The sequence below is a fragment of the Schistocerca serialis genome, chromosome 5, assembly GCF_023864345.2.
Source record: "Schistocerca serialis cubense isolate TAMUIC-IGC-003099 chromosome 5, iqSchSeri2.2, whole genome shotgun sequence".
Classification (NCBI taxonomy): domain Eukaryota; kingdom Metazoa; phylum Arthropoda; class Insecta; order Orthoptera; family Acrididae; genus Schistocerca; species Schistocerca serialis.
In genome coordinates this window covers 481,638,290-481,657,750 of record NC_064642.1, presented here as the reverse complement: position 1 = coordinate 481,657,750, position 19,461 = coordinate 481,638,290, and the positions used below count along the sequence as shown (strand labels likewise).

General features: G+C 38.2%; 1 long non-coding RNA gene across 1 annotated transcript; it reads right to left on the bottom strand.

The window, feature by feature from the left end:
* Positions 1-11,086: 11,086 nt before the first annotated feature.
* On the bottom strand, positions 11,087-16,046 carry LOC126481315 (uncharacterized). The gene is made up of 3 exons (XR_007587547.1): positions 15,809-16,046; positions 15,553-15,662; positions 11,087-11,115 (listed from the first exon to the last, which is right to left on the bottom strand). It is a non-coding gene; the product is annotated as an uncharacterized LOC126481315 (long non-coding RNA).
* Between the last annotated feature and the right edge of the window lie 3,415 nt (positions 16,047-19,461).

Below are 19,461 nucleotides of genomic sequence, written 5' to 3'. Positions count from 1 at the left end.
CATTTTATCTTAATTTTTGTAAATGATACAGCCCTTTGAAAAATGTATATCTTGTAAATAGCTCTTTAAACAACACGGGGAGGGGGGGGAATGTAAAAGTACTGGATACCTGGTATATGTTTTGTGTTAAAGCTCCCTCTTAGTGTGCTGAAATTTAGTTCACACCCACACACTAATGGGGCTCGTTTAACTTACAAATTTAAGACAAAAATACAAAATTTAAGATAATTTTTCCACTTAATTGTTTTTCTTTTTTCTTTTTAGTTTGGAAAGCCACGGAATGCTATCTTTTCTGTCATACTACCAGATACTACTGATGTAATTATAAACATATCTTCTCTGCTCCAGATATCTGTATTATGTAAATACTTATTACTAAAAATGTATAAAATTGCATTTTTCTGAATTTACCCCAAAACCCCCATCCGAAAACTTTTGAGAACTACACAAAATACTGTTTGATTAATATGTTAGTAGTCAGTGCACACACAGTGGGCAATATTTTTGTGTGTAAAATGTTACAATTTTTTTGACATTCAGCATATTTCGCATCACTGAATGTTTAGTGTAAAATATACATGTTGGCAAAACTGTTTCAGTACTCTTCTGTTTATAACAAACGAGTGAGCAATTGCATGTAAACCATTCTGAATCAAGTTTTGTATTTGGTTTGAACTTTTAGTTAGATACAATGTCAGTTAGGAAGTACAGTAGTGACAGAGTGAGGTGTGTGGACTATTAAAAGAAGACACAAGTAGGTGGTGTTTAAGAAAAGAGAAAAATACTTCACAGTTGTTGAAAATCTGTCACATGGTATTTCAGAAATATCTTGGACCTCAAGTAATGGTATTAGCATCACATCCATTGTGCAGGAATTGCTACACTCACTACAAGAATTAATTTAGTGACACCCCACCCAAAAGATCACCATCACCCAAATGTGAAACTGAAGAAGACAGTTCAAGTGTTTATATTCCTGGGTGTGAAATTGTTGATGTGTTGAATGTTAGAATTTCTGATAAAGCCCCTACTATATCCTCACTTAAACAACCAGCAAAGTTAAGAAGCACTAGAAGAAAACAGTATGTAAAAGAAAAGTAGAAGAAACTGAAACAAGTTTTACACAAGCAACATCTCCAAAACCTTATGAAGTGTATAATGTAGATGTATTTGGCATAGAACCTGAAGATAGTGATATGAGCATGAAATGTGATGTGTGGTTTCCAAACCTAAATACTGCAGCCTCAGCAGCCACCTATACAGTAGTTACTGACACTGATACCAGGTAGCTACTCTAGGCAGCATATACAGAAATACATACCCACTTCCTAACATTATTTGATTTCAAAAGCTCATAAAATAAAGAATAAGAAAGGTATTTGGGCATGTCCAGATTCTTACTGTGGGCATTTGTTGGAAGATGATAAGCATACTGTTGCTCTGGAAGACTACCTAAGTGATGACAAACATTGCAGCAGGCAAAGTCCTAAACCAGGCTGATGTTATCTCTGTTAGTGAAAATAGTGAAAAAGTTCAAAAGATACATGACAAGATCAATAAGAGAAGCATGTCTCCTAATTAAAAAGGAGTGCCCGAATTTAAAAATTGGTCTCTCAAAATTCTACTCCTTACCAACAAAATGGGTAAAATGTCAGCCAGTGAAGTAAGCATGCACAAGTATTTAATTTGAAACTTGTTTGTTTCTGCATAAGTAGTGTCACAGGAAAGAAGTACACAGAGATAGACCTGATGCTTTTGTGTGTATTTCAAGAGCAGCAAGATAAATGTTGGTTGCAGGAGTGTGCAATGTGTATTGGTGCTGATGTGATGACTGTTGAAGCATTACACCATCAGGATACTGACAATGACATAACCTGTCTATTGTGGGAGGGTGTAGAGGTGGTGAAGAAGCCAGTAAAGGCAAAGAAGTTTGTTCCAGAGGTTACACATTGGGACATGAAAGGAATAGCTCACCATCATAGTCAGAGAAAGCCCATAGCAGAAGTATTATTGGGCACATCCCAGAATACTGACACATTAGTTCTTCATTTCAACATAGCTGCGAACTAGTCTGTTGCTTTGCAGAACAAAATTGAAAGTTACTACTGGAATGCATCATGTTGTTGTTGTTGTGGTCTTCAGTCCTGAGACTGGTTTGATGCAGCTCTCCATGCTAATCTATCCTGTGCAAGCTTCTTCATCTCCCAGTACCTACTGCAACCTACATCCTTCTGAATCTGCTTAGTGTATTCATCTCTTGGTCTCCCTCTACGATTTTTACCCTCCACGCTGCCCTCCAATACTAAATTGGTGATCCCTTGATGCCTCAGAACATGTCCTACCAACCGATCCCTTCTTCTGGTCAAGCTGTGCCACAAACTTCTCTTCTCCCCAATCCTATTCAATACTTCCTCATTAGTTATGTGATCTACCCATCTAATCTTCAGCATTCTTCTGTAGCACCACATTTCGAAAGCTTCTATTCTCTTCTTGTCCAAACTATTTATCGTCCATGTTTCACTTCCATACATGGCTACACTCCATACGAATACTTTCAGAAATGACTTCCTGACACTTAAGTCAATACTGGATGTTAACAAATTTCTCTTCTTCAGAAACGCTTTCCTTGCCATTGCCAGCCTACATTTTATATCCTCTCTACTTCGTCCATCATCAGTTATTTTGCTCCCCAAATAGCAAAACTCCTTTACTACTTTAAGTGCCTCATTTCCTAATCTAATTCCCTCAGCATCACCCGACTTAATTAGACTACATTCCATTATCCTTGTTTTGCTTTTGTTGATCTTCATCTTATATCCTCCTTTCAAGACACTGTCCATTCCATTCAACTGCTCTTCCAAGTCCTTTGCTGTCTCTGACAGAATTACAATGTCATCGGCGAACCTCAAAGTTTTTATTTCTTCTCCATGAATTTTAATACCTACTCCGAATTTTTCTTTTGTTTCCTTTACTGCTTGCTCAATATACAGATTGAACAACATCGGGGAGAGGCTACAACCCTGTCTTACTCCCTTCCCAACCACTGCTTCCCTTTCATGTCCCTCGACTCTTATAACTGCCATCTGGTTTCTGTACAAATTGTAAATAGCCTTTCGCTCCCTGTATTTTACCCCTGCCACCTTTAGAATTTGAAAGAGAGTATTCCAGTCAACATTGTCAAAAGCTTTCTCTAAGTCTACAAATGCTAGAAACGTAGGTTTGCCTTTCCTTAATCTTTCTTCTAAGATAAGTCGTAAGGTCAGTATTGCCTCACGTGTTCCAGTGTTTCTACGGAATCCAAACTGATCTTCCCCGAGGTTGGCTTCTACTAGTTTTTCCATTCGTCTGTAAAGAATTCGTGTTAGTATTTTGCAGCTGTGACTTATTAAGCTGATAGTTCGGTAATTTTCACATCTGTCAACACCTGCTTTCTTTGGGATTGGAATTATTATATTCTTCTTGAAGTCTGAGGGTATTTCGCCTGTTTCATACATCTTGCTCACCAGATGGTAGAGTTTTGTCAGGACTGGCTCTCCCACGGCCGTCAGTAGTTCCAATGGAATATTGTCTACTCCGGGGGCCTTGTTTCGACTCAGGTCTTTCAGTGCTCTGTCAAACTCTTCACGCAGTATCGTATCTCCCATTTCATCTTCATCTACATCCTCTTCCATTTCCATAATATTGTCCTCAAGTACATCGCCCTTGTATAGACCCTCTATATACTCCTTCCACCTTTCTGCTTTCCCTTCTTTGCTTAGAACTGGGTTTCCATCTGAGCTCTTGATATTCATACAAGTCATTCTCTTATCTCCAAAGGTCTCTTTAATTTTCCTGTAGGCGGTATCTATCTTACCCCTAGTGAGATAGGCCTCTACATCCTTACATTTGTCCTCTAGCCATCCCTGCTTAGCCATTTTGCACTTCCTGCCGATCTCATTTTTGAGACGTTTGTATTCCTTTTTGCCTGTTTCACTTACTGCATTTTTATATTTTCTCCTTTCCTCAATTAAATTCAATATTTCTTCTGTTACCCAAGGATTTCTACTAGCCCTCGTCTTTTTACCTACTTGATCCTCTGCTGCCTTCACTACTTCATCCCTCAAAGCTACCCATTCTTCTTCTACTGTATTTATTTCCCCCATTCCTGTCAATTGCTCCCTTATGCTCTCCCTGAATCTCTGTACAACCGCTGGTTCTTTTAGTTTATCCAGGTCCCATCTCCTTAAATTCCCACCTTTTTGCAGTTTCTTCAGTTTTAATCTACAGGTCATAACCAATAGATTGTGGTCAGAGTCCACATCTGCCCCTGGAAATGTCTTACAATTTAAAACCTGGTTCCTAAATCTCTGTCTTACCATTATATAATCTATCTGATACCTTTTAGTATCTCCAGGCTTCTTCCAGGTATACAACCTTCTTTCATGATTCTTAAACCAAGTGTTAGTTATGATTATGTTGTGCTCTGTGCAAAATTCCACCAGGCGGCTTCCTCTTTCATTTCTGTCCCCCAATCCATATTCACCTACTATGTTTCCTTCTCTCCCTTTTCCTACACTCGAATTCCAGTCACCCATGACTATTAAATTTTCATCTCCCTTCACAATCTGGATAATTTCTTTTATTTCATCATACATTTCTTCAATTTCTTCGTCATCTGCAGAGCTAGTTGGCATATAAACTTGTACTACTGTAGTAGGTGTGGGCTTCGTATCTATCTTGGCCACAATAATGCGTTCACTATGCTGTTTGTAGTAGCTTACCCGCATTCCTATTTTCCTATTCATTATTAAACCTACTCCTGCATTACCCCTATTTGATTTTGTGTTTATAACCCTGTAGTCACCTGACCAGAAGTCTTGTTCCTCCTGCCACCGAACTTCACTAATTCCCACTATATCTAACTTCAACCTATCCATTTCCCTTTTTAAATTTTCTAACCTACCTGCCCGATTAAGGGATCTGACATTCCACGCTCCGATCCATAAAACGCCAGTTTTCTTTCTCCTGATAACGACGTCCTCTTGAGTAGTCCCCGCCCGGAGATCCGAATGGGGGACTATTTTACCTCCGGAATATTTTACCCAAGAGGACGCCATCATCATGTAATCATACAGTAAAGCTGCATGCCCTCGGGAAAAATTACGGCTGTAGTTTCCCCTTGCTTTCAGCCGTTCGCAGTACCAGCACAGCAAGGCCGTTTTGGTTATTGTTACAAGGCCAGATCAGTCAATCATCCAGACTGTTGCCCTTGCAACTACTGAAAAGGCTGCTGCCCCTCTTCAGGAACCACACGTTTGTCTGGCCTCTCAACAGATACCCCTCCGTTGTGGTTGCACCTACGGTACGGCTATCTGTATCGCTGAGGCACGCAAGCCTCCCCACCAACGGCAAGGTCCATAGTCTGTTGCTTTGCAGAACAAAATTGAAAGTTACTACTGGAATGCATCATAGGTATCAATATTCACATGTGTTGCTCACTTCCATGGAACATCACAGTGTTTTGCTGTTGTCAGCAATGACCTCATTCATGACAGTGCACATGCATGCTATGCTGTTAGCATGATAACTGATGACGTAGCATCCAGATGCCATGCATTTCCTAAATGTGTATGTGACTGATGGTGCAGCATCTCATTTTAAAATCTGCTTTAAGCTTTAGGAGCTTGGTCAACTCTGTAGTACAGAAATTAAGGCAAAAAATGGATATTTTCAGCAATAGGTAATGGAAAATGTGCATGTGGTGGGGTATGAGGTCTCTGTAAACATCTTGCAACAAGATTTAATATCCAGCATGAAGCTCTTGATGCTACAAGAGATGCTACTGTATGTGTACATACCATATCAGCATTAGTAACAAACACGACACTCTTAATTCTAAATGAAAGTACATTAAGGGAATTCTATTAAGAGAGAGAGAAGAGTGGTCTACTATGAAACCAGTGGCAGGAATTCAATCAAGCCACTACTGGGCTGCAGGAACGGTTCTCCAAGAAATGCAGCCTGTTGTGGTCTTCAGTCCAGCGACTAGTTTGATGCAGCTCTCCATGCTACTCTAACCTGGGCAAGCCTCTTCGTCTTTGAGTAACTACTGCAACCTACATCCTTCTGAATCTGCTGACTGTATTCATCTCTTGGTCTCCCTCTATGATTTTTACCCTCCACATTTCCCTCCAATACTAAACTGGTGATCCCTTGAAGCCTCAGAACATGTCCTACCACCCGATCCCTTCTTCTAGTCAAGTCGTGCCACAAATTCCTCTTCTCCCCAATTCTATTCAGTACCTTCTCATCAGTAATGTGATCTACCCATCTAATCTTCAACATTCTTCTGTAGCTCCATGTTTTGAAAGCTTCAATTCTCTTCTTGTCTAAACTATTCATTGTCCACGTTTCACTTCCATACATGGCTACACTCCATGAAAACTCTTTCAGAAAGGACTTCCTTACAATTAAATCTATATTCCATGTTAACAAATTTCTCTTCTTAAGAAACACTTTCCTTGGCATAGCCAGTCTACATTTTATATCCTCTGTACTTCGACCATAATCAGTTATTTTGCTTCCCAGATAGCAGAACTTAGCTACTACTTTAAGTGTGTTATTTACTAATCTAATTCCCTCGGCATCACCTGATTTAATTCAACTACATTCCATTATCCTTATTTTGCTTTTATTGATGTCAATTGTTACTGTGTGTGAAATGCAGAGACCACAGGATAAATTAGAAGACTTTGTAATGAGCCACTTCATTTCTTGTGTCTATAACAATCAGTGGTGGTTGGGACAGTTAATGTGTGTCTCCCATGAGCTGCAAGATATAACCGTGTGCAAATTCAGCTCGGCTATACAAGTTCAATGACAAGCAGAGGAAAAAAACAAATGAACCCTTTTCAACGGTGCACTGTTGCTTGTTACATTGTAGTTAATTTTAATTCATGGAAAGTGAGAAAGAAGTACAGTCATGACAGAAGACAATAATAATTTGTGAATAATATCTTAAAAAGAAAAATGAGTATAAATATTCCATATCTCATTTTTTTATAAAATGCTTTCACACAAAATTATGAATTGTTTTCCCACTCATAATGTTGTAAAGTAATTATTTTGATTCAGAAATACCAGTTCTGCATAACATTTACTTAAAACCAGATCAATTTAAAATATTTAAATGTCCATGATTTTTTGACTTTGAGAGTAAAGCTATGTCTACCTAAAAAAATTTTCACACTTTGTACAGACAAGTATTAACTACTCTGATTGTACATTCCCTAAGTACAATGACCCACTAATGTACCACGAAATTTTTAGAAGATTTAGGAAGGGGGTTTTGGAGAAAATAATTTGTAAATAACCAAAAAATATTTCAGATTCTTTCATGTTTATGTACAAATATTTTGGCAGTTCAAGAATTTCTTGCATTAATGTCATAAATGACAGTTAGCAGTCCTTCCACTTGATCATTTCTCAAGACAGTTAACATCCTGTGACTATCTATATTTTCAAAACATAATTTTTAAATTCACAAAAAGTTACAAATTTTCATAGTTTATTAAAAGAAAAAGAAGCTCAGAAGTGTGTATGTATTAATCATGTCTCATAGTATTGGGAACAAAGTATTTATTGAAAATAAATTCCATTGGAACTACTGACGGCCTTGGGAGAGCCAGTCCTGACAAAACTCTATCATCTGGTGAGCAAGATGTATGAAACAGGCGAAATACCCTCAGACTTCAAGAAGAATATAATAATTCCAATCCCAAAGAAAGCAGGTGTTGACAGATGTGAGAATTACCGAACAATCAGTTTAATAAGCCACAGCTGCAAAATACTAACACGAATTCTTTACAGATGAATGGAAAAACTAGTAGAAGCCGACCTCGGGGAAGATCAGTTTGGATTCTGTAGAAATACTGGAACACGTGAGGCAATACTGACCTTACGACTTATCTTAGAAGAAAGATTAAGGAAAGGCAAACCTACGTTTCTAGCATTTGTAGACTTAGAGAAAGCTTTTGACAATGTTGACTGGAATACTCTCTTTCAAATTCTAAAGGTGGCAGGGGTAAAATACAGGGAGCGAAAGGCTATTTACAATTTGTACAGAAACCAGATGGCAGTTATAAGAGTCGAGGGACATGAAAGGGAAGCAGTGGTTGGGAAGGGAGTAAGACAGGGTTGTAGCCTCTCCCCAATGTTATTCAATCTGTATATTGAGCAAGCAGTAAAGGAAACAAAAGAAAAATTCGGAGTAGGTATTAAAATCCATGGAGAAGAAATAAAAACTTTGAGGTTCGCCGATGACATTGTAATTCTGTCAGAGACAGCAAAGGACTTGGAAGAGCAGTTGAACGGAATGGACAGTGTCCTGAAGGGAGGATACAAGATGAACATCAACAAAAGCAAAACGAGGATAATGGAATGTAGTCGAATTAAGTCGGGTGATGCCGAGGGAATTAGATTAGGAAATGAGACACTTAAAGTAGTAAAGGAGTTTTGCTATTTGGGAAGCAAAATAACTGATGATGGTCGAAGTAGAGAGGATATAAAATGTAGACTGGCAATGGCAAGGAAAGCGTTTCTGAAGAAGAGAAATTTGTTAACATCGAGTATAGATTTAAGTGTCAGGAAGTCATTTCTGAAAGTATTTGTATGGAGTGTAGCCATGTATGGAAGTGAAACATGGACGGTAAATAGTTTGGACAAGAAGAGAATAGAAGCTTTCGAAATTTCGTGCTACAGAAGAATGCTGAAGATTAGATGGGTAGATCACATAACTAATGAGGAGGTACTGAATAGGATTGGGGAGAAGAGGAGTTTGTGGCACAACTTGACCAGAAGAAGGGATCGGTTGGTAGGACATGTTCTGAGGCATCAAGGGATCACCAATTTAGTACTGGAGGGCAGCGTGGAGGGTAAAAATCGTAGGGGGAGACCAAGAGATGAATACACTAAGCAGATTCAGAAGGATGTAGGTTGCAGTAGGTACTGGGAGAAGAAGAGGCTTGCACAGGATAGAATAGCATGGAGAGCTGCATCAAACCAGTCTCAGGACTGAAGACCACAACAACAACAACAAATTCAGATCTCTATCACTTTCAGTTTCTTTATTACAATTTTTCAGTTTTCCCTTTCGTTACGACATTTTCACAAATACCCTTATTTGGAGAGGTCTGTAGCGTTTTAACAAATCACCAGAAAATCAAAATATTGTAGTTTTGGATGGGTATCATGTGGAACACATATTTTTTTCCCAGCAAACTATGAAATAGTGGTGTGACACATTCACTCTTGACCTGTATGGTTTGAGATGAAATCACCCAGGACCTAGCCAGAGCACGACTTCCCTGGCCTAAAACCAACTTGCTCTGAAACAATATTTTCATCTCCATTCGATCAATTCCTGCATTACCTGACAAAAAAAGTGAAGCACCTAGAATGGGAGGAGGAAACGAAATGAGTTTATGGGGTGAGAGAGGGGGTGGGTGAGAGAGCGGATATGTGATGATATTTAAGTGATTACAAAATTATGTCAAATTTACAAAAAACTTGGCAGTATGAGCTCACTTAGCAGAATGACTTTACTTCCCCTACGGACTGGATACATGCACTGATTTGACTGAAAAGGGTGTCGTACGACCAGCTTCACACTTGTTAGCTTGTCCTCGATACCTGCATACTGGCACTGGGATAGTCTGAGTTGGTCCCACACAAGTTCTATCAGATCTGGAGGTCTTGCTATACATACAAGTATCTGAATGGCAAGCAGCAGTTCACAGGTGTGCATGTCGTGTGGGCGAGCATTGTCCTGTTGAACAATGGCACCACGATATTGTCATGAGAGGTAACACATGGATACAGATAGTCTGATGTACCATTGTGCTGTCAGAGTTCCTTCAATCAATACGTCATTACCTGATGGCTCCCCACACCATGAAGTCAGGAGTGATACTGCTGCATCTCTCCAAAACGTTAGAAGAAGGGATCCTCTCAGCAGTGTGCCACAATAGTTACCAAAGGTAGTCACCTGGGGTAGAGAAGAACTGCAATTCATTGCTGAACACCATGTGACACCATTCATCTGCAGCCCTTGCTTCCCAGTCATTGCACCACTCCACACACACGTTTCTGTTGTGACATTAGCAACATTCTATGCACGGGACAGGAGATCCATAGTCTGGCTGCTGCTAGTCTTCTACCAATGGTGCAGGATGACACACAATGTAGCAGGTAGTCCACTTCTTGTTCTGAGACGGCAGTCACAGACGTGAAAGGGTTAACATGTGTTTGGTGCATAATAAGGTGATCCAGCCTCATTGTGATCAGACAGGGAATCTTGCCGACCAGTACGCATTTCAATACTGGGCCACTGTCATGTCACATCCAAATGCCCCACAATTCTGGACATTGCAACTCAAGCCATATGATGAGGCCACTTTCAAACTCTTTCAGGTGCTGATAACATTGTCTCACACAAGTATGTGGCATCTCTATGATCTTCAGAGTGTTCAGTCAAAATCTGACACTGTTCATGCCACTTATAATGTGCCATGCCTGGAGCAACACATATGCACCCTGGTGGCCATTGTAGTTATCACAGATAATTGCAGCTTTAATAATTAACAAGCCCAGTAATTGAGTGTAAGTGTACAAAATTATGCTGACATTTGAACATGTCTTCTGGCTGCTTCACTCTTTGTCAGGCAGTGTAATCAATATCATTCAAAACAGGCACACAAGGAAGACTTACCAGTTTCTCACCTTTCAGACAATGTCTTCCTTTAGAACTAACAAACAAAATGGATGCAGTGACAAGCTATCTTTACTCATTCCCCTGTTTGTATTCCAGTACCATACTATTTTGAAATAAACAATATCAACACAAAAAAATATGTGTACTCTTACCTGTATTACTGTCCTTCCAATATTCTTTGTACTTTGAACAGCAGCAAAACACTATATTCAGCAAGAAGAGGAATGCCCCAAAAACAGTGCAAATACCTATTGCAATATAAAATGCCGTGTAATCACCAAACTCTTTCTTGAAAACCACTGGTTCTTTCATGTAATCCTTTGGCTCTTCTAAAATGGACATTTTTCAAACCACTGTTGCATATTCTAAAACAAAAACAAAGCCAATAATGGAGCACAAGAACAATCCTCTGAAGCAACGATAGTTATGTCTCTTAATAGGGTTCTGATTCTGATTTTAAAGAAAAGTGTGAATATAGTGTTTCAGGAAATTAATTATACTCATCTAAATTAAGTATAATACATAGTATCCCATAATAAAAGTAGGACAATAATTACTATATTTATCTTACTCATTATGAGATTATTTCTTGCCTCTCAGCTTGTAGCAAAATGAATGGCTTTACTTCATTTCACATTGCCACACTGTTCTCGTTACAGACTGCAGGTCTCATTTTAATAAAAGTTATGTTCCAAGTTTTTCTAACTAATGCATCATCTTGACTTTGAAATTTATACATTCTGCTATGACATAGTTTAGATGAATATTAGGTAGAGAAATTAATCAATAATCCGCAATGGTCAACTTTTACAATATGCCTACTATTATTGAAAACTGGTCTCTCAGCAAAGCAATGGGTCAAATCAGACAGGGACAACTGTCATTTGTGAATCTGGAGCAAAATGTCATTAACACTTTTACTAAAATTGCCAACATTCAGCTAAACTCCCACTGACACACTAGAGATTTTTTTATCCACAAATTTAATTTTATCAAACATAAAACTGGAGACACAACTTCTTCTAAAAACTGCTGTCTAACCAAACAGATTAACATAGTGAAGGATAAGTATTCAGCGAAGCGTGGTTGGCTGATTATTTATGAAAGATACGTGTACGCTAGTCACCCAATCAACACATTCAAATCTTCTCCCTAATAATGCAGGAAGCTAATTTAAATTGTACCACATTTGATTTAAACCATACCACATTAATGTCCATCCACAGTAAAGCATTGTGGTGCTCAAACACACCCTCTGATTGACAGCTTTGCCTTTTATTTTATTTGTTACACATCCACAAGGGAAGGTGTTCTCACCAGAGAAAGATTCCATGTGTTTGGATATTGTGTCCAATAGAGAAGCACGGTAATATCACTCCAAAATTATGAGAAAGCATTGCTGACAGGAACTTACCTTCAGGAGGTGAAATAACAGTAAAGCCAATATACATATCTAAAAGGATATCCAATATCCCAGCTTTAAGAAGTAATAATTCCATCATCAGGGAGGAGAGTGGGAGAGATTGTGGGTGGATAAGAGGTATCCATGTATTGTGAGGCTGAGGGCAGATGGAGCTACCTCATTCACAGCTTTTATGCCATCAGAGCCACTGCTGTTGCTTCACTGTTCTTCCCTTGCTGCTTAACTAGTCTGAAATAAGGAGATTCTGGCTGCAGTCTTTGAGTACAGGAAGTAAAGTTCTGGTTTCACAGCCATTATTCCGTTTTCATGCTGTAAGTGATGGAAAAAGCCTTACCATCTGCAGTGCTGCAGTCATCTGCAATGGGCAATCTGTTTGATTCAGGTGTGCATATCAGGACACACAACAAGGGTTAGGTCATATTATTACTCACTAGCTTTTTACCCACAGGCTCACCCACATACGCGCATGTCATTTGTATATTCCCCCCCCCCCCCCCCCACCCAATGGCAGTGCTGCTTTAAGGCCAATAAGCATTATGTGTAACAAGTTTTGTTGAAATTGATCCAGTGGTGTAAGTGAAGATGTGGAACACACTCATACTTTATATGACACAGATTTCTCACTCAATCTCATCCCCCACGAACTAATTGGCACTGTCGCTTTGACTTCAATTGGGTGCTTACTTATCGACGTAGTACACTTCTTTTGCCCAGATGCCAATAACAAAAGTAATGTGATTCTTCACCACCAGGTCTTGGCTGGTGCTTGTGCCCTCAATGCTTTGCCAACTTGAAAAAAGGTTCTTGGGCCTTCCACCAACAGTGAACACTATCACTTGAATACAGTATGGAGCACTATGATCAAACATAGCCCAGCCCGCCCCCCCCCCCCCCCCCCCCCCCCGATTATCCAACACAATCTCCTGGAGCCTCAGCAAGAGGCAAATACATGTTGAAACACACATCAACACCTGCTTCAATTCTGTCACAATGATGGGAATGTAGTAATAAGGAATGGGAGATGAATATATAACTCAGATAGGAATATGTTCATTCATGGCTAACAAGCTGCAAACACATAAGGGAAAAAGCAACATACATCCTATAGATGAAAACAACTGAAGACAAAAACAACTATCACTGGAAGATCAGAACCAAGAACAGGTTACACCAATGAGAAAGTCATGAAAATTACATAATCGTCAGTCTGAATGAAAATGATGTGAAACTGTTCAACATAGTCTATATTCTTGTTTTGTCTCTTTTGTTTCAAGTGGAAATAAATTATGTTCTTCTCTCACTGTATTCTGCTTAACCTTCATTTTAAAAGGTGTATGCACAAGGTTAAACACCAATGGGGGGGGGGAGAGAAAAAAAAAAAAAATCTGAATCTATTGTTGCGATGACAGAGTCATCTGTGACGTAACCTGAGTTCTAGGTTCGACTGGATGGTCACAATTTGACTGGGAACTGATGAACTCAATATGAAATAAAGGTTGTGGTAACCAGTTGGTGTGTAGTGTAACCATTATTATACCTTCATTGGTGGCAACAATCACTCTATATTTAATACACAGTTATAATAAAATGTGAACTTTACTTAGTGATTGGTTCAGCCATTAACCCTCGCAATACCATTGGGGAGAGGGCGGAGGGGGGTGGGGGAGGTTGCTCATGCCCACCTTTAGAAAAAAAGTAGCCTATTGTAGTTCTATCAGTTTTCTCATTATTTTAAAATTCTGAAAAAAAGTTTGTTGTTTTAATGAATTCTTCTGCCAGGTTCCATAAGTGTATTAAATTTTTCAATTAAATTTAACCCAAAAATTTAAGTCTCAGTAGCAGATTCACTTTCTGCAATGAAAGTTGTATTCATTATTTCCAGTTTCAGGGTCTTACTTTCACATCAGTATCTCTTTAAAAAGTATGTTGAGAGTAAAAGTAAACAACAATCAAAATTTACATTTTTTATGGTGGTGAAACTTGGTTGTACACATTACTGAAAATCTGTTGATATTACTATGAGTGTGTTAACCGGTATTTTCAGGTTCTGGACCCTGATTACAAATCAGAAACTCTTTAAAAAGTATTTTGTTAATGTAATTCAACAACAATTAATGAATTTGGTTTGTTTTAGGGTTGGCACAAAGTACTCCTCCTGGGTAATGCAGGTTATGGAAGTCTTGGCATTTCTAGGGTTAATAATTACAGAACAAATCTGTTACTGTCATCAGTCCAAAATAAACTGAGGAACATTGTATTACATAAGGCAGAAATGCTAGTTTTGATCTATATTATATACATGTACAAGTCTGCCTCAGTATGTGTGTAAAGCTAAACTTGTATGGCACTCTTTTCATGATGTCTGCTGGCAACTCAACATCTCCTCTATATGGTGAGTAGCACTATTTCTTTTTCATAATATTCTACATAAATTATGATAAACACAAAGTAGGGCTTACACAAGTAATGTGACAGAAAGAAAGCAAAATATGAGTACCTTTGTGTGCAATTCCATATGGCATTAATTAAGAAAGGAAATAGTGTGACTGACAAAGTTGTTAATTGCAACAACTCACATATGTTATTACAGTGTCTGGTAAGCATCACTGTATCATTGGTCTACAAATTTTAAGTGCCTCCCATTCTATTGATACTCTTTAATACAAAAAACTCAAAACTTTTAATGTCTTGCTACAAATTCCAGCTTATGATACCATACTCTGCTACCAAACTAGTGAAACTGGAGCTTAATTAATAAACTTAAATTACCAATCTGCCATCAATATTTTGCAATATGTGCTACAATACTTTCTAAACAGCCACGTCACGGAGACTGTTTTCTAATGAAATTGATTTAAACGATAGAATGTCATGTGTCTGCATGAAATCTACTCAACAATTTGGAAGAACTTAGTATTTCAGGGATCTATGAAATTGTAACTGCGGTGGGGTGGCGGGATTGGTGTGTTCGCATGTGTGTATATTATTGTTCTTACAGCGCTTGAGGGTTATACAGCCGGGACACAAGCATAATCCATATTCCATTTCAATAACTGTAAATTTGTTGGAGACATCTATAGTGTATTAACGATGCACTGTGCTTAAAATTGTAATTAATCATCGACTATAAAATTAATTAATTTACTTAACAGTCCAGTTTTCGTATATTAATTGGCGATAGAGTCCACATCACTAATACAGAAAATTTAAAAACTTAAGAGTTCGACGCACAGTCATCCGTCCACTTTCTTTCATGTTACGTTTTATTTACATTTTGATGGCATACCAATGAGCAAACGTCTTACCAGCTATTAGCAAACAATTTCTATGCATAGAGTGAATCGCTAGCGTGACGAAAACAAATTCATGTAAAACTTACAAAACATTTCCACCAAAATTCGTAATACCAAACTCCACCACGACCTACATCTCAATAAGCAGCAACCACCGCCCTAACAAGTAACAACGCCCAACTGTAGAGTGACCAACCTACGGAAAAAATACATTAGCCATTAATATCTATAAACATGCGAAACACCGGAATCTGAGGCTCTTAGTTTTAAAAATTACAGCCCTTCCGCATTTCTATTTGTTTATTTTCTATCAGAATTACTATGTAATCTGGTTCGACTCACACTACACGGAAGACAAGGAAACGTCAAAACTGGCGGCGTTCAACGAAACGGAACGTTAACGTTATTGGGGAAAAAAGATTTGACGCTGACGGGGGAGGGGGTAGCTTCGTCTACCAATATCAAATGTTAACCCATTTTTGTGTTCTCGCTCACTCAATTCATAATATGAACCAGAACCACACTAACATAAACAGTCCGACAGTCACTACTGTGAAAATTGTTGCCATCTGACGGTTGGTGCGACCATGGGCGCCGACTTATAAAAAATATTAGGGGGTCCATACTGGGGTCTTGTCCTGGGAAATTTTCTAAATTTTAGATGAAAAATAGTGAGTTTTAAAGCTTAAGCATTATAGAGTCATATGATCAACATTAATTTAATTTACAGTAATAATAATGTGTATAGACTTTTACAGAGCAGTGACCATATAGCTCGCGAAAGACTGAAATTATATTTAAAGAAATCCTAAACTATCATTAAAAGAATAAAACATAAAATATTGCTGTCACACAGTAATAGCACTTTGATTAATGAGTGAAACAGCTGATTTAATCTTCCTTTGAATAAGGCTCAGGGTTCATTAAATAGAAACAATACTCAAAGTTAATGCTTTAACACAATTAATAAAGTTAATACAGTATGCCTAATACTTTCAGTCAAAAAGTATGTAAACAGCGGGTTTTAATTGGGTCTTACACCCTAAAAATATTTAAGTCTTTGAAAATATCTAATGCAGTACTATAGTAATACAGTACTAAATTAGTAATATTATTTCGAAAATGAAAATTTAACATTACGTATGTATTTAATTCTCTATTTTATAAAGATTTTTAATATTGCTCTAAATGCCATTATTTGGGCTAGTGTGTGTTTGGAAAGATGCAAATGTCGACCGTCTGACTGGATTACTGAATGTGAAGTCGTTGATGACTGGTCAGATATCCAATTCATCCAAAACATCTCGGTGGGCATAAAGAACAGCCAAGTTGTTCAATCGCTTCTATACCATTGTTGATCGAAGATATGAATTCAGATGTCTAAGGGTGCTAAATGACCTTTCTGCTGTTGCTGTCTTGATTGGAACTACTTTGAAAAGATTAATGCACTTCACTACTTCAAATAACATTTCTCCAACTACAGCACTTGTGTAGTGTCCTTTCTTACATCACACATGTTTTCTAAGATCAGTTGTTTTTTATTAGCGATATCGGGTAACATATTCAAGTGTAAGTCCAGTCTCTCAATGTCTAGGTCATTTTTGAAAAACTCAGTTGATTTTTACAAATTTGTTTCACCTCTTTTTACAAAAAGCAAGCACTCTTCTTCAACTGCAATACCCTGTGTGAGTCCAGTTGAAGCAAACCTCTCAGTAATGCAAGATTGCACCGTTTTACAAACTTCAATGTCAATAGCTTTGTAGTATCTCTTTAGGGTTTTGTAAGTGTGCAGTGAACTGGCTTCATTGTTTTCATACTTCCTTGGTGTACTTTGATTCCGAGGAAGCGAAGGATCATCAACTTGTGAAGGTTTTTCTTTTAAACACTGTTCCCAAACGTCTTCAAAACTATCATGCCTTCCAGTCAGTATACAAATCAAGCCCACATATATTTTTTCCAGATCAGCAACATTTAGATGAGGCCATTGAATATTTTCATTGACATCTTCTACTGGGTTCATTGCATGGCAATAAAGACGTAAAAAGAATTAAGTCTTGAATTGTAACATTGACTCAAGGTAGCCTGCAAAATTGTAACCTGCCTCTGTTTTGTTCTCTGCAGAAAATGTTTCAAAAACTCTAGAAGTTCTTCAAAGTTTTTCAGTATTCTCAAGATACTAGAAGCTCGCATAGTCCATCAAGTCGGGCAAAGGGGTCGTAGACCAGCTTGGTCGTTGGCACTCTCACAGCTTGTGCTTCTGGAAAGTCCCATGCTTTTATTGGATTCCCTTACGGTGTTTAATAAGTCCTTGGCTAAAGCTATTATATCCCTCATAGACTTAGGATGGTGGAGACTGTCTACAAGTGGCAAGTCTAAACTGTGAGCAGTGCAGTGCACATAACATTCTTTTGGTTGTATATCCAAAACTAACTGTTTTAGTCCTTTGAACTAACTCTCATATTCGAGGCACCATCATAGCACTGTCCTAACTTATCCATTGACAAATCAAGACGAGCAAAAACGTGTTTTAAAATACTAAACAGAGTTTGTGATTCAGTGTTGGGGGTCCCGTGTAAGCCAATAAAGTCTTCATTGATGATTATGGAATCATCGACAGTACGAACAACACTTGTTTGTGAATTGAACAATCACTTGTTTCGTCAACCATAATAGAAAAATGTTCAGTCTTCTTAATTGATGCCAATACCTTTCTCAATGCAGACTTTCTTAGTAAATCTACATCAACATACATACTCCGCAATCCAATGTACGGTGCGTGGCGGGGGGTACCTTTTGTTGGATCAGATCAATGATCTGGTTTTCAATATCGTGGGATGTCCAGTTATACCTTGAATGCCCTAACAAATCTTTAAACTCAGGTATGTCATTCCTTCAGAGTTCCAACAACTGAAAAAAATTTGAGTTTACATCTTCGTGCCCTCTAATTCCTAGTCCTTGTCGGTATAGAAATTGCACAGCAGTAAAAATTGTCTCAAGAGCTAAACGGCCTTTCCTCATATCACTATCTAACAGTTCATTTAATTGGGAGGCCACACTTCGGTTAGTGAAAGAATTTAGTTTCAGAACGCTTTCTTTATGTGTAAACATATTTTCATGAAGACAGAATTTTTCCAGTTAGAAAACCCTACAGAAGTAAATGCATCTTCTTTTTTTTGAAGAAAATTGTAATAGATCTTTAGCATCTGCCTCTTTGCAGGTTTTGCAAAAAACTTTTTTGGTTCAAATGGCTCTGAGCACTATGGGACTTAACATCTGAGGTCATCAGTCCCCTAGAACTTGTTGTTGTTGTTGTTGTTGTTGTTGTGGTCAGTCCTGAGACTGGTTTGATGCAGCTCTCCATGCTACTCTATCCTGTGCAAGCTTCTTCATCTCCCAGTACCTACTGCAGCCTACATCCTCCTGAATCTGCTTAGCGTATTCATCTCTTGGTCTCCCTCTACGATTTTTACCCTCCATGCTGCCCTCCAGTACCAAATTGGTGATCCCTTGATGCCTCAGAACATGTCCTACCAACCGATCCCTTCTTCTGGTCAAGTTGTGCCACAAACTCCTCTTCTCCCCAATTCTATTCAATACCTCCTCATTAGTTATGTGATCTACCCATCTAATCTTCAGCATTCTTCTGTAGCACCACATTTCGAAAACTTCTATTCTCTTCTTGTCTAAACTATTTATCGTCCATTTTTAACTTCCATATATGGCTACACTTCATACAAATACTTTCAGAAACGGCTTCCTGACACTTAAATCAATACTCGATGTTAACAAATTTCTCTTCTTCAGAAACACTTTCCTTGCCATTGCCAGTCTACATTTTATATCCTCTCTACTTCGACCATCATCACTTATTTTGCTCCCCAAATAACAAAACTCCTTTACTACTTTAAGTGTCTCATTTCCTAATCTAATTCCCTCAGCATCACCCGACTTAATTCGACTACATTCCATTATCCTCGTTTTGCTTTTGTTGGTTT